The sequence below is a fragment of the Lynx canadensis genome, chromosome D4 (assembly GCF_007474595.2).
Source record: "Lynx canadensis isolate LIC74 chromosome D4, mLynCan4.pri.v2, whole genome shotgun sequence".
NCBI classification, from domain to species: domain Eukaryota; kingdom Metazoa; phylum Chordata; class Mammalia; order Carnivora; family Felidae; genus Lynx; species Lynx canadensis.
Genome location: NC_044315.2, coordinates 19,834,164 through 19,845,352, shown reverse-complemented (window position 1 = coordinate 19,845,352; position 11,189 = coordinate 19,834,164).

Genomic DNA, 11,189 nt, shown 5'->3' with positions numbered 1-11,189 from the left:
TTATCTGAAAGTTACAGAACCACATAAGACAGCAAGTATCAGGTGTAACGTCGGGGAGAGGGGCCTCAACACCCACTGAAATGCAGACACTGGAACCTTGCTGGGCTGGGGCTAGGGAAGGAGCTTTACTCTGATCCTTCCAGGAGACACATTTCCAGTCCTCTTAATTAAGGCCATCCACAAATGGCTCGGAAAATGTTTGTGGAGCGAAACAATTTGGGAAACCCGTGAAATGGAACAGACAGCCGTTAGCCTCCACACCCTCCCCCACTCCCTCCGACACCACCGCCCACCAAACGAACACGCTGGAAGAGACCAGCACGCGCAAGCGTATTTTCAATGATTAATCTCACTGTTTCACTTTGAAAGCTAACAGGAAAAAAAAAAAAAAAAGGAAGCATTCCTATTTCCCATTGAAAGTAATCAGAGCTTTATATCCCTTGGTGTTTACATAAAGAGAGCTGTTTATTTAGAATCATTGCTGATAAGAACACCACACGCTCATAACTTATTATATATTCCCTTCCCATTTTGTCTTTTTTGGGGGGGGGAGGGGGAAGGGAGAATTATGTATATTTTATGATAACCCAAAATGACTTATACATAAAAAATACAGACTTTAAAGATAAAAAGGATTAGTCGCAGGTAATGCATTTTCCATGAGTGGCTATAGGGCCCTCGGTTCCAAGAGGTACCGGCTGCATACAAATGAATTGATAAAAGTCTGATGCTGTGGATGGGTAGCAAGGCTCATGCTTTGCTGGAGATGATTCTTAAAGTTACAATAAATCAGACAGACAGTGTCGGCCTTTGAGGATAAACCTGTGATGGCTTGTTGTGCCTCTCCGAATCGCCTCAGAGGCCCGGGGACTAAAAAGTGCCTAGATGTCACATTAAATCTACCGGGAGGGTTGGAGCACTTCAAAGACGAACGCAATCAGATCTGATGGAAAATACATTTTCTGAAAGCTACTGACAAAAAAGTAATCTTTAATGTGGATGTTGAATAACAATTGATATTGTCTTTCCTGACATTTTTCATTATTGCCGTCTTATACAGCCTACTTCATGTATTAAAGCAATATTAACTGTTTGACAGGGACAAATCCTCCAACTATCACATAAGCAATTGTTTCTGAATTGTCCTAGCCCACTGCCTGTAAAACCTATCCCAATAACCGCTTTTAAATATGACGGTAGACTCTTTCTCCTGACTAGCTAGACAGTATCTGAGCTTCAGCCTAGTTCAGTGGAGTCTGGAGAATATTAAAAATGGTTAGGTGGTTATGAGGTGTCATTTGATTATAAGGAAGGAGCAGGGGTGTTTTTTGAAGGTGAGTTTTAATGAGAGAGGTCTATAAAAGTCCTTATTATTCCCCCATCTTCGGTACACATTTATTTCAAGTAGATCTGTACGAATCTCAGAGCTGCCGCAATTCTGGTTGCTCAAAGGGGAAAATAAAGGAATGTACAGAAGATCTTTGTTATTTATGCAATGAAATAAAGCAATCTCTGGCTGTGCGAGAACCTATAAAATACACTGGAATTAAGTCCACCCAATATGCTTCTAGGAAGAAATCCAAGCAGAGCTGGGACGCACATGTCACTTTCAAAACCCAGGGTACTTTGTGAGGTTTGATGTCTTAACCTTCAAGTGTAAATACATGTGGTTCCACTGTAGGTATCTGTAAAGCTTAAAATCTCTAATTGTGTGATGACCTTGAGCTTCTTGAGAAATGTGGGGTTGGGAGAGTTCTACAAGAAGAGTAGGATTTCTTTTTCATGACATGGGACTAATTGTACCCAAGAGTAAAAGAAAACTAAAATCCTGCAATTCAAAAAATCACAAAACCATGTCAATCTGGGTTGTAGAGTCTCAAAACTTATCACTTGCGGCTAAGATACCCAGGGGATGTGATGCGTGTTCTTCCATTTCCCCCCACAATCCCCGGAGTTCCAACTCTCCCATGCCTTGACAATACTGTAGCTCACTTGCGTTTTTATGGTGCAGAAGTTTTACTCAAAGTCTGCTTCTCCACTGGGATCTGGTGAGGGAGGCGGCGTCCCTCTCCCTTATGATACTTGAAATAAGGGAGGTAACGGTGGGCAAAATGAACAAACCGCTCCCCACAAATGGCAAATTAGAAGATAACGCATTGCCACTTGGGAGATTTTCCATGACCTTAGCCAAGTCATTTACCCCTGTTTGCTCTCTATCAGGAGTCCATCTTTTTCTTAAAGGACCAGATATGAGACAATTGTGGGTCATATGACAAATACTCTGTGACAAATACTCAGTTCTGCCATTATAACACAAAAGCAGTCCCTGACCATACATAAATGAATGGCGTGGCTGAGACTGAATAAAATCCATTTGAAAAAACAGGTGGTAAGCCAGATTTGGCCTACAGACCAGAGTTGACCAATGCCCAGCTCTGGATCCCTTTTCTATAAAATGGGTACAAATATACAATTAAATCTAATGCTTTTAATTGCTCAACAGATTAAGTTAGTTCACAAATGGGACAGTGCTCTTCTAGGAAAAAGCAATAGAAGTCCATAACACAGTGATAGTTACCGTCCAGGAGTCATTTGATGAATATGTCTATCTTCATAAAATGAAGAGACTCTAGGGGTATCTGGGTGGCTCAGTTGGTTAAGCATCTGACTCTTGATTTCTGCTCAGATCATGATCTCACAATTCGTGGGATCAAGCCCTGCATCAGGCTCTGCACTGACAGCTGGAGACCGCTTGAGATTCTCTCTCTCTCTCTCTCTCTCTCTCTCCTGCCTCTCCCACACTCATGTTCATTTATAAATAGATAGCTAAATGTTTCTAGGTAGATCCAGAGTTGCCTTCAGACAGAGCTTTTCTGAAGGCTTGAGTAGCCCCTCCTAATAATACAAATATTAAAAAAATGAGATTACTTATTAGCATACAGCAAGAACTGGAGGACTAAAGCCAGCACACAACTATAGTCAGAACCAGCGAAGCTAGGTGCAATAACAAGTAGCCAGAATTTCTCCATGGCTTAAAAACCAACAAAGGTTATTTCTGTTCTACACAACATTTACATCTTAGGTCAGCAAGACGGCCCTGTATGTTGTTGGCATTCGGGCCCAGCCTGACAGAAACCTACTCTGACATGGGCTTACGGGCTTCTGTAATCAAGAAGGCAAAGGAAAGCAAACATGCAGAACTTCACACAAGCTCTCAAATGTGGTGCACATCACTCTTCCACTCACATTTCATTGACCTAAGCAAGTCATGAGACCGAGCCTGACATAAATAAAGAAGGAAAATCCTTCCCGATGAGCTCACTTGGGAGCAACGTTGGTGTCTACCATAGGGACCAAAGGGTTTTTCTTAGTGGAAAAAATGAAGGCCCTGACTTGTTTCCTCCTGACTTGTAACCTGACTGAAAACTCTAGGTATCCAGTTGAAAAGAAAAGGGAAGTTCTCACAGACGCCCACCATGAAGAAAGGAAAGCACGATCAGACCCAGGCTCCACTCCAGGGCCAGAAGGTTCATGGAAAGAAGTGGTTCTAACACAATGGTTCTCTAAGCCCCGCCCCTAAGTATCAGCTAAAGAAAGCTGCAACCCGATGACCCTGAGGCCTGACCAGGAATCTGGACTGTACAGGCTTCATGGACAAGACAACACTCTCCAGGTTGGCCCAATTTTAAAGAGTAACATTTCACAGAAGCTACTGAACATGAGAGACCGAGATTCTGGGACTGCTGGTGACCTGAACAGATCCCCCCCTTAACTGTCTCTCTCTGCCTAGGGTGTGGAGTCAGCACCCATCCAACCAGACCAAGTCAACTCCTAGACCCATGCCCACAGGCAAACTCAACCCCTGCCTATTTGGGGCAAGATGAAATGATCTCAAAAAGGGACTGGAGCCCCAAGCATGATCTGACTAGACCTGAGGCTGGTGAAAGGGTCCTGCCTGTTACATAAGGAGGAAGGTCTATTCTTTGTTTACCAGTGGGAGCTTGCCAGAGGAAGTTCCTCCCTTCCACTGAATTTGTGATGCTAGCCTTCCATCCACCAAGTGAGGATTTAAAGAATTATGTTCTACAACTGGCTGGAAAAAAAGGGATTTTGCCATGTAAGCACTAAATGCATAGAGTAAAGGTGTTGGGAAACAATGAGGAGAGGTTAATCTTCAAAGTTTCCAAATGACGCTACAGGTCTGTGTTTCAAGGGGTGACTGGAGGGGGTCCTTTCCTGGCCTCTAAAAGCTGCACCTGTAGCTGACCCCAGCTCACTTAAAAGATTCAAGTTTTACTAAAGTAAAAACTCCATCCAAAGACTGGACACACACCTTTCTTCCCAATGACCCTGCTTTCTCTTACTTTGTAACCCCTCACCTGCCATCCCAGGGGCCCAGAGCCTCTACAGTTTGAATACCACACCTGCACTACAAACTGTGTGGCTCTGGGCAAGTCACTTAACCTTTCTGCGCCCTTGTATTCACATCTGCAAAAAAGGAAAAAAAAGGAAATAGCAATACTTACTTCATAGAGCTGTGAGGATTAAATAAATTAAACCTAAGGCTTTCAGGGGAGTGTCTAACACATAGCGATTCCTCCAGCAGCAGCCAACACTATCATTTGCATCTAAACATCCATCCACCTCAGAAATTCTCACATGACCCTTCTCTCTAGCCTGAGACAGTGAAGACAATAAAATTACTATTTATTAACCAACTATCATATACCAGAAAATACATTTAATCTCATATTTATGACTTTAATCTCATTTATAAGAGCTCTATACAGGGTACCTGGATGGCTCAGTCAGTTAAGCATCTGACTCTTGATTTCAGCTCAGGTAATGATCACACGGTTCCCGAGTTTAAGCCCCACGTTGGGCTCTGTGCTGACAATGTAGAGTCTGCTTGGGATTCTCTCACGCTCGCTCGCACTCTCTCTCTCAATAAACATTAAAAAACAAGAGTCCTATAAAGTAGACATAATTGTGTCCATCTTACAGATGAGGAAAATGAGGCTTGGGTTAAGGAACTTGTCCAAACCCAGAGCTAAAAAGGAGATTTAGCACTGACTGCGAAGTGTGTGTGTCCCTTCACTGGGGTGTGCTGGTTCTCCCCCTTCCCTTTCTGAGCCAAACAAAGAAAGAGATGGGGAGGTGGGGGGGGGGGGAGGGGAAGGAGATCCCTTCGACAGATGGGTTCATCAGTCAAAATAAAACAGCAGGGAGGAGGGGGAGGTATGGAGGGGGAGATAGCACAAAACAGACTGTGGGAGAGCAGTGCCATCCAAAGCCCTCTAAAAGGTGACTGCGCCTTATCTCTTAATTCCATGAGGACCTGTTGCTTTGCCACTTCACAGCCAGGAGAAGACAAATATCCCTTGTGAACATGTGTCTAAAGTTCATCTCTGCCATCTCCACACCCCAGCCCCCTGTTGCACATTCCTGGAGACCCTCACAGAACCTTCTGCCCCTTCCAAACCTTCCTCCCCACTGGAGACACATATCCACGTGGATTTGACAGACCTCTGAGATTCAAAGCAAAGCAATCTGGCCCACTGAAAGCTCTCTGAAGTGTCCCCAGGGAGATGGGTGCTGGCAAGCTCACTAAGTCTCCAGCAGTTGGGACCTGGGAGGCAGAACCCCTGGACTCCACTCCTGTCACCAGCCCCCTGGGGCAAGATCCCTCCCCCAACCCCGGAAGTTTCTGGAATCTCCTCCATAGACCCATTGGTCGGCCTGTAAAAAGAGAAAAGGAGGTGATCTTAAAGATTCTTCCAACTTGAAAAAGCAAATTCCAAAGCTATCCTGTTCCCCAAGGAGATGCCCCACACATACCCCTTTAAGTTCTGGAAAATTCCAAGTGGACTCCAGAGTTGCCGTTATTGAAACATGCAGTCGCCTTCCACTTTGTCATTTCAGTTAAACAGACCAGCTTTAACAGAAGACAGTTAACCTTACATATCCAAATAATTAAAACCGGGTAAATGGCAACCAAGTTTCAAATGCTCCACTTTTATATAAAACACAAAGCAAAGCCCTTGTCCTGAAAGTACAACAAACAGAAAACCACAATAGAGGGAAGAGAGACTTTGTGCCCAAATAGGAAGTGAGAAGTTGGGAAGATGCTTGAAAACCACCAAGTGCATACTATCACCTGATGTGTGTTGGTAATAGGAATACTTGTCCACAGGTTTTGGTTATCGTTCTTTGTAAGTTACGCAGGAGAGAAGAATCTTCTCTCTCCGAAGGGGAAAGGGCAGAAAGGAGACCAGTATGGGGCACCTATTCCATACCAGGCCCTGTGACAGGTGCTAGCACACCTGACCTCACAGAATCCTCGCCCCAATCCTACAGGGACGCTACTTCTGCTGAAGACAATGTTGGTGTCCCCCTGCACCCTCCACTGAATTCCTATGTTTAACCCCTGACCTCCAAGGTGACAGTATTTGGAGGAGATTAGGACATGGGGGTGGAGCTCTCCTAAATGGGATTAGTGCCTCTTCACACACCCTTCAGCTGCAAGGACAGAGCAAAAAGGCCACCTGTGAACCAGGAAGTGGGCCCTTGCCAGACACCCAGTCTGCTGGCAACTTGATCTTGGACTCTTCTAGCCTCCAGAACTGTGAGAAATAAATTGCTGTTGTTTAGAAGGCTCCCGGTCTCTGGTATTCTAGTTTGTCAGCCGACATGAAGGAAGATAAGCCCTGTCCTTTTCAGACCAAGAAACTCAGCTTTGTAGAGTTTACAATGACCCTAAAACCACCCCAAACCAGGTGGAAACAAACTCGAAATTCTACTTTCCAATTGTAAATCCACTTGTATCAGGCCCTGTATCCAGCCATGATGGCTCAAAGGGCTAACACAACAGGACAAAGAGCTCATCTGCGGCAAAACAATTAGAAAACGATATAAGACATCAGCTTATGAGACATCAGCTACCTTTGCCGTGCAATACCCATTTATCACTCTAACAGTTGAATAGAAGCCATGCCCGGTGGGCCCATGCTGGCACTGCTGTCTTCACTGCCCTGGCTCAAGGGGTAGACAATTACAACCCTGCCTGGCCATCAGCACCATGACTTCACTAGCCACAGGGCCAGCTTCAGGAACACTTGGATCCACCCGTTGCAGTGAAACAGGTCTGCTCTGCACACAGCTGTCCCCATTGGGAGCAGAGATGGCCACCGGCCATCACGAGCATATGCCCTATGACCAGCCTACCAACCCCAACAGACTTAAAGTATTTTTTTTCTGCAAAGCCCCAGGCTGATTCTTATCTGTCCAACTTTGGTCAAACATTCTCCTTCGAACTAACGGGGTGGGCCAGATAAAATACAGGATGCCTCCTTCAAGTTGAATTTCAGATAAACACTTTTTTTTTTAAGTGTATTCCACACAATATCTGAGACACACGGACACTAAAAAAAATCGTAACAGTTTATCTGAAGTTCAAAAGTCCTGTTCTGCTCGTTGTTTTAATTCCGATAACCCTAAGAGCCAACCACTGGGGCCAAGAGGGGTGAAACAGTAGAAGGCTTTGGGCCACAGCTGGGTTGCATGCCGACCCCACAGCATGGGAGGAGAGTGGGGTCAATTTCATCTAAGCCCCATTAACTGAGAGAAGGGTATCCCTCCAAAGGAAAGGGAGGTGCCCCTCCTAGGAGAGAGGGAATGGCTGTTTAGCAGCCAAGAACAACAGATGCCCACGAGAACCAAAGTGAGTGTCTCTAAGGAAGGGGAGCATATGTTTTTGGCGGGGGTGAGGGGCCTGTGGGCCAGCTAAGTGGGAGAAAGGAAGCCTGAGCGGGCTCTTCCTCAACCTTCCAAGTCTGTGTTTTTACCCACACACAGTTGCCAGATTGCTCTAAAAAAGCAACAGCTGTGGAAACTGACAGTTTACAGTGGTGATAAATCGAATTAGTAAAGTATTTCAATTAAAGCCATATCTAACTAAAAAACAAGAAGTCATCTCCGAACAAATAAATTAGTAACTTCAATTTGTGGAGCCTTCAAGTGGAAGATTTCAGCGCTTACCTACTCCGTTAGTTTGCTTTTCTTGCAGCAAGTGCCTCATACAGTGGTGTGGAGACAGCTCACCGTTTTGGGTGGGGAAGAGGGCCTTCTTAAAGATACGTACAGAAACCAAAATCTGAAACTAGGTATTGATGTCATGTTATTCCTTTGGAGGGGGGTGGGGGGAGGGGGTTCTTAACCACTTAAATCCAAACTTAGTTTCAGATTTGCCTATAATTTCCCATTGTGTGTCAGGGAAGAGGGCATTCCAAAACCTCTCTGTGGGGTCTGCCTGTCCAGCTCCATCAGCGGGGTGGCCAGGCCCCACAGGGCTGTGTTCTCTTTCCCAAGCCAATTCATCTACATCTGTAACGTTTTAAAAAGAACTCACAGGTCCTTCTCCAACAGATCCTTTTTCCGCAGCTTAGAAAGTCATTCGCCTGCACAAAATGAATGGCCTGGAGAAATCACTGAGCCTCTTTTTCTCCCAGGGTCAGGGCCAGCACAGCCCCCAGACTGCAGGGGCCCAGGGCCCCACAATGGGCTTCAAGCCTTCAGCGCCCCCTCCCCCTTCTCCCAAGGAAATCACATCTTTTTCCAGATTCCTCACTTCATCTTGATTTTCAGCTGATGGGTAATTCAGGACTAATTAGGTGATTGCTTTCATTTATGGTAGCAGTCGGGAGTGGGGGTATGAAATGGCACTGCCCCTATTCTTGTTGGAAAAATAAATTACACCCATTGTTACTGGAGATCTTATTTTTCCCCCCAATCAAGCAAATTAGCAGCTTGGTTCATTTTCCCAGCATTCACTCCTGAGCAGACTGCAGCGCCCTGGAATGTGGCTTAGAGCTGTGTGGTCAGTACAATTGTTTGGGGCTGTTTGTGCCAACAATGAGAGGAGACGGCTGTCTCCGAAAGACGAGTGGCACTTGTCTTGCTTAGACCAAGGAGGCTGGGCGAGCAGCCGGCCGGCCCGGCTTCTGAGGAAGATGTACACCGCCATCTAGTGGAAATGAAGGCTCACTGCAATGCATTCGTTTCCCAGCTTTTGCTTCTGGCCAGTAAGGACGAGCAATAATGCTTCTTTTAAGTTACTACACATAATAAGGACTCTCTGCATCTCCAGGAGGGAGTATATGTTTGCTTCAATGGCCGTAATGCAACTACAACTCAGTACTTGCGCAATGTTTCTCTTATGGGCAGTTCTCTTTGGTCTGGACTTCCAGGTCCTAAATGGGACAGTCACTGCCTGCACAATGGGTATCCCTGAATCTGGGCAGTTCTCTTGTGTTCCTAAGTACAGAGGGCACAGAACATCATCACCTTCAGACAACAGCCTCTTTCACCTCTGCCCCCTCTCCATCACCTCTCATCTCCCCCAGAGCAAGGCCAATTCCAAGCCACACAATGTAGAGGCATTCGAAGAAGCCTGCTCACCAGGGGCTGTGCAACTTCAGGACAGAAGCCAGAAACCACCAAATCCTAAGACTTTTTCTAATCTTGGTGGGGAGGAGCGTTCCCACCCTCTGACCCCTGAGGACACATGAGTTCGTGCCTTCTTCCTTCCCACTCATTCTACCCTATATGAAGATCATAGTTGCCCATTTTACTACAGGAACCATGATTTTCTTGGGGTTTGTGTACAGGAAGGAGAGAAAGGGAGAGCACACATAAATCCCAATATGGAAGGCTTTGGAGTAGTGGTCCTCAACTAGGGGCAGTTTTGCCCCCAGGAGATATTTGGCAATGTCATGGGAACTGCTGGATTGTCAGAACCTGGGGGCTACTAAAAATCCTACAACACACAGAGCAGCGCCCCACCCCCCACAATTATTATCCACCCCAAAACGTTAACAGGGCTTAGGAAGCCTGGTTTAGGACAACAAAGATTGCCCTCAGTAATCGGGTTATGATAACACCGATGGATGGTCCTCAAATGAGCCACACTGCAGAGACCGTAGATGGAGAATTCAACTTCTCCCAAATCAGTATTTACCACCTTTAAACTCTTCCATTTTTAAACATAATTTAGCTGTTTTTTTCTCCCTCCCTGCCGCTGCTGGGAAGAGAAAGGATTGGAATGGGGGAGGGGAAGGCGATAGAAAAGGCGGATTAGAAACATGACCTGTTTCTCCTGGAGAAGCTGGGCACATTCCTCTCTCTGAGGTGCTTTGTGACCGAGCAGGGTACAATTAAAAGCACAATAATTTGCTTGTTATTCAAGTCAGGCATTAGTCCGGGTAATGGCGTGCTTGGTGGAGAGATGGATTTCCTTGTTAGGAGCTAAGCACAGGATTAGCTGAATTCTCCATGGAGAAATCTTGATTTGTTCAAGGTCTTTCATGTTTTCTACAGAGAAGGGATTATGTCTTCTTAAAGAGGGGCCTTGCTTAAAAAGCTACAAAGTATAAGAAAAGGATTTAGGGCAGAGGGGCCTGTGGTTAAGTAGCTGAGGGGTACAGGGAATTTTAGAGCAAAGGATTATTTAAAGCCATAAAGTTCAAAAAATAATTGGTTTAGCACTACTGGGTCAGTGCCGGCAAGTACGCTGTAAAGGCAATTAAGCATGAGCTAATATTCATTTTACTTTGGCTAATTATTGCATGGATCCAGGAGGGGTGGGGGGGAAGGAAGCATGCCCCCTCCCTGGCAATCAAGGAGTGCGTTGTTCTTGGTTCCTCTGCCTTACCGGCACGCTTGTTTTTGTTGGGGTGCCCAGAATCCAGGCATCACAGAGAACTTATAGGCAAAACGCAGGAAAATTGTTCTCTCGAGGCAGATCGGTGCATATTCTGCTATCCCAGTGACCAGGTACAAACCACTGTTAGTTTTAACTCCATTGATAGCATTAGGCAGAAAGGACACAAAGTCAAAAAATAAATAAAAAATAAAAAAAGGAAAAGCTGATTTCACTAATGCCCTTGCTAAGCCTGGGTGGGGGGCTCACAGTCAGGGCTACTTTGTCACCCAGGAACACTTGAGGATGCCAAGAGACCTTTCTGGTTGTCACACTGGGGAGGGGTTGCTGGCAGCCACAGGACAGAGACCAGAGACGCTGCTGAATATCCTGCAATGCACAGGATGGGCCCCACAACAAAGAGCTGTCAGACGCAAAATGTCCCCAGTGCTGAGGGTAAGAAATCCCGGTGTAGACAGAGGCAATGGTCTCT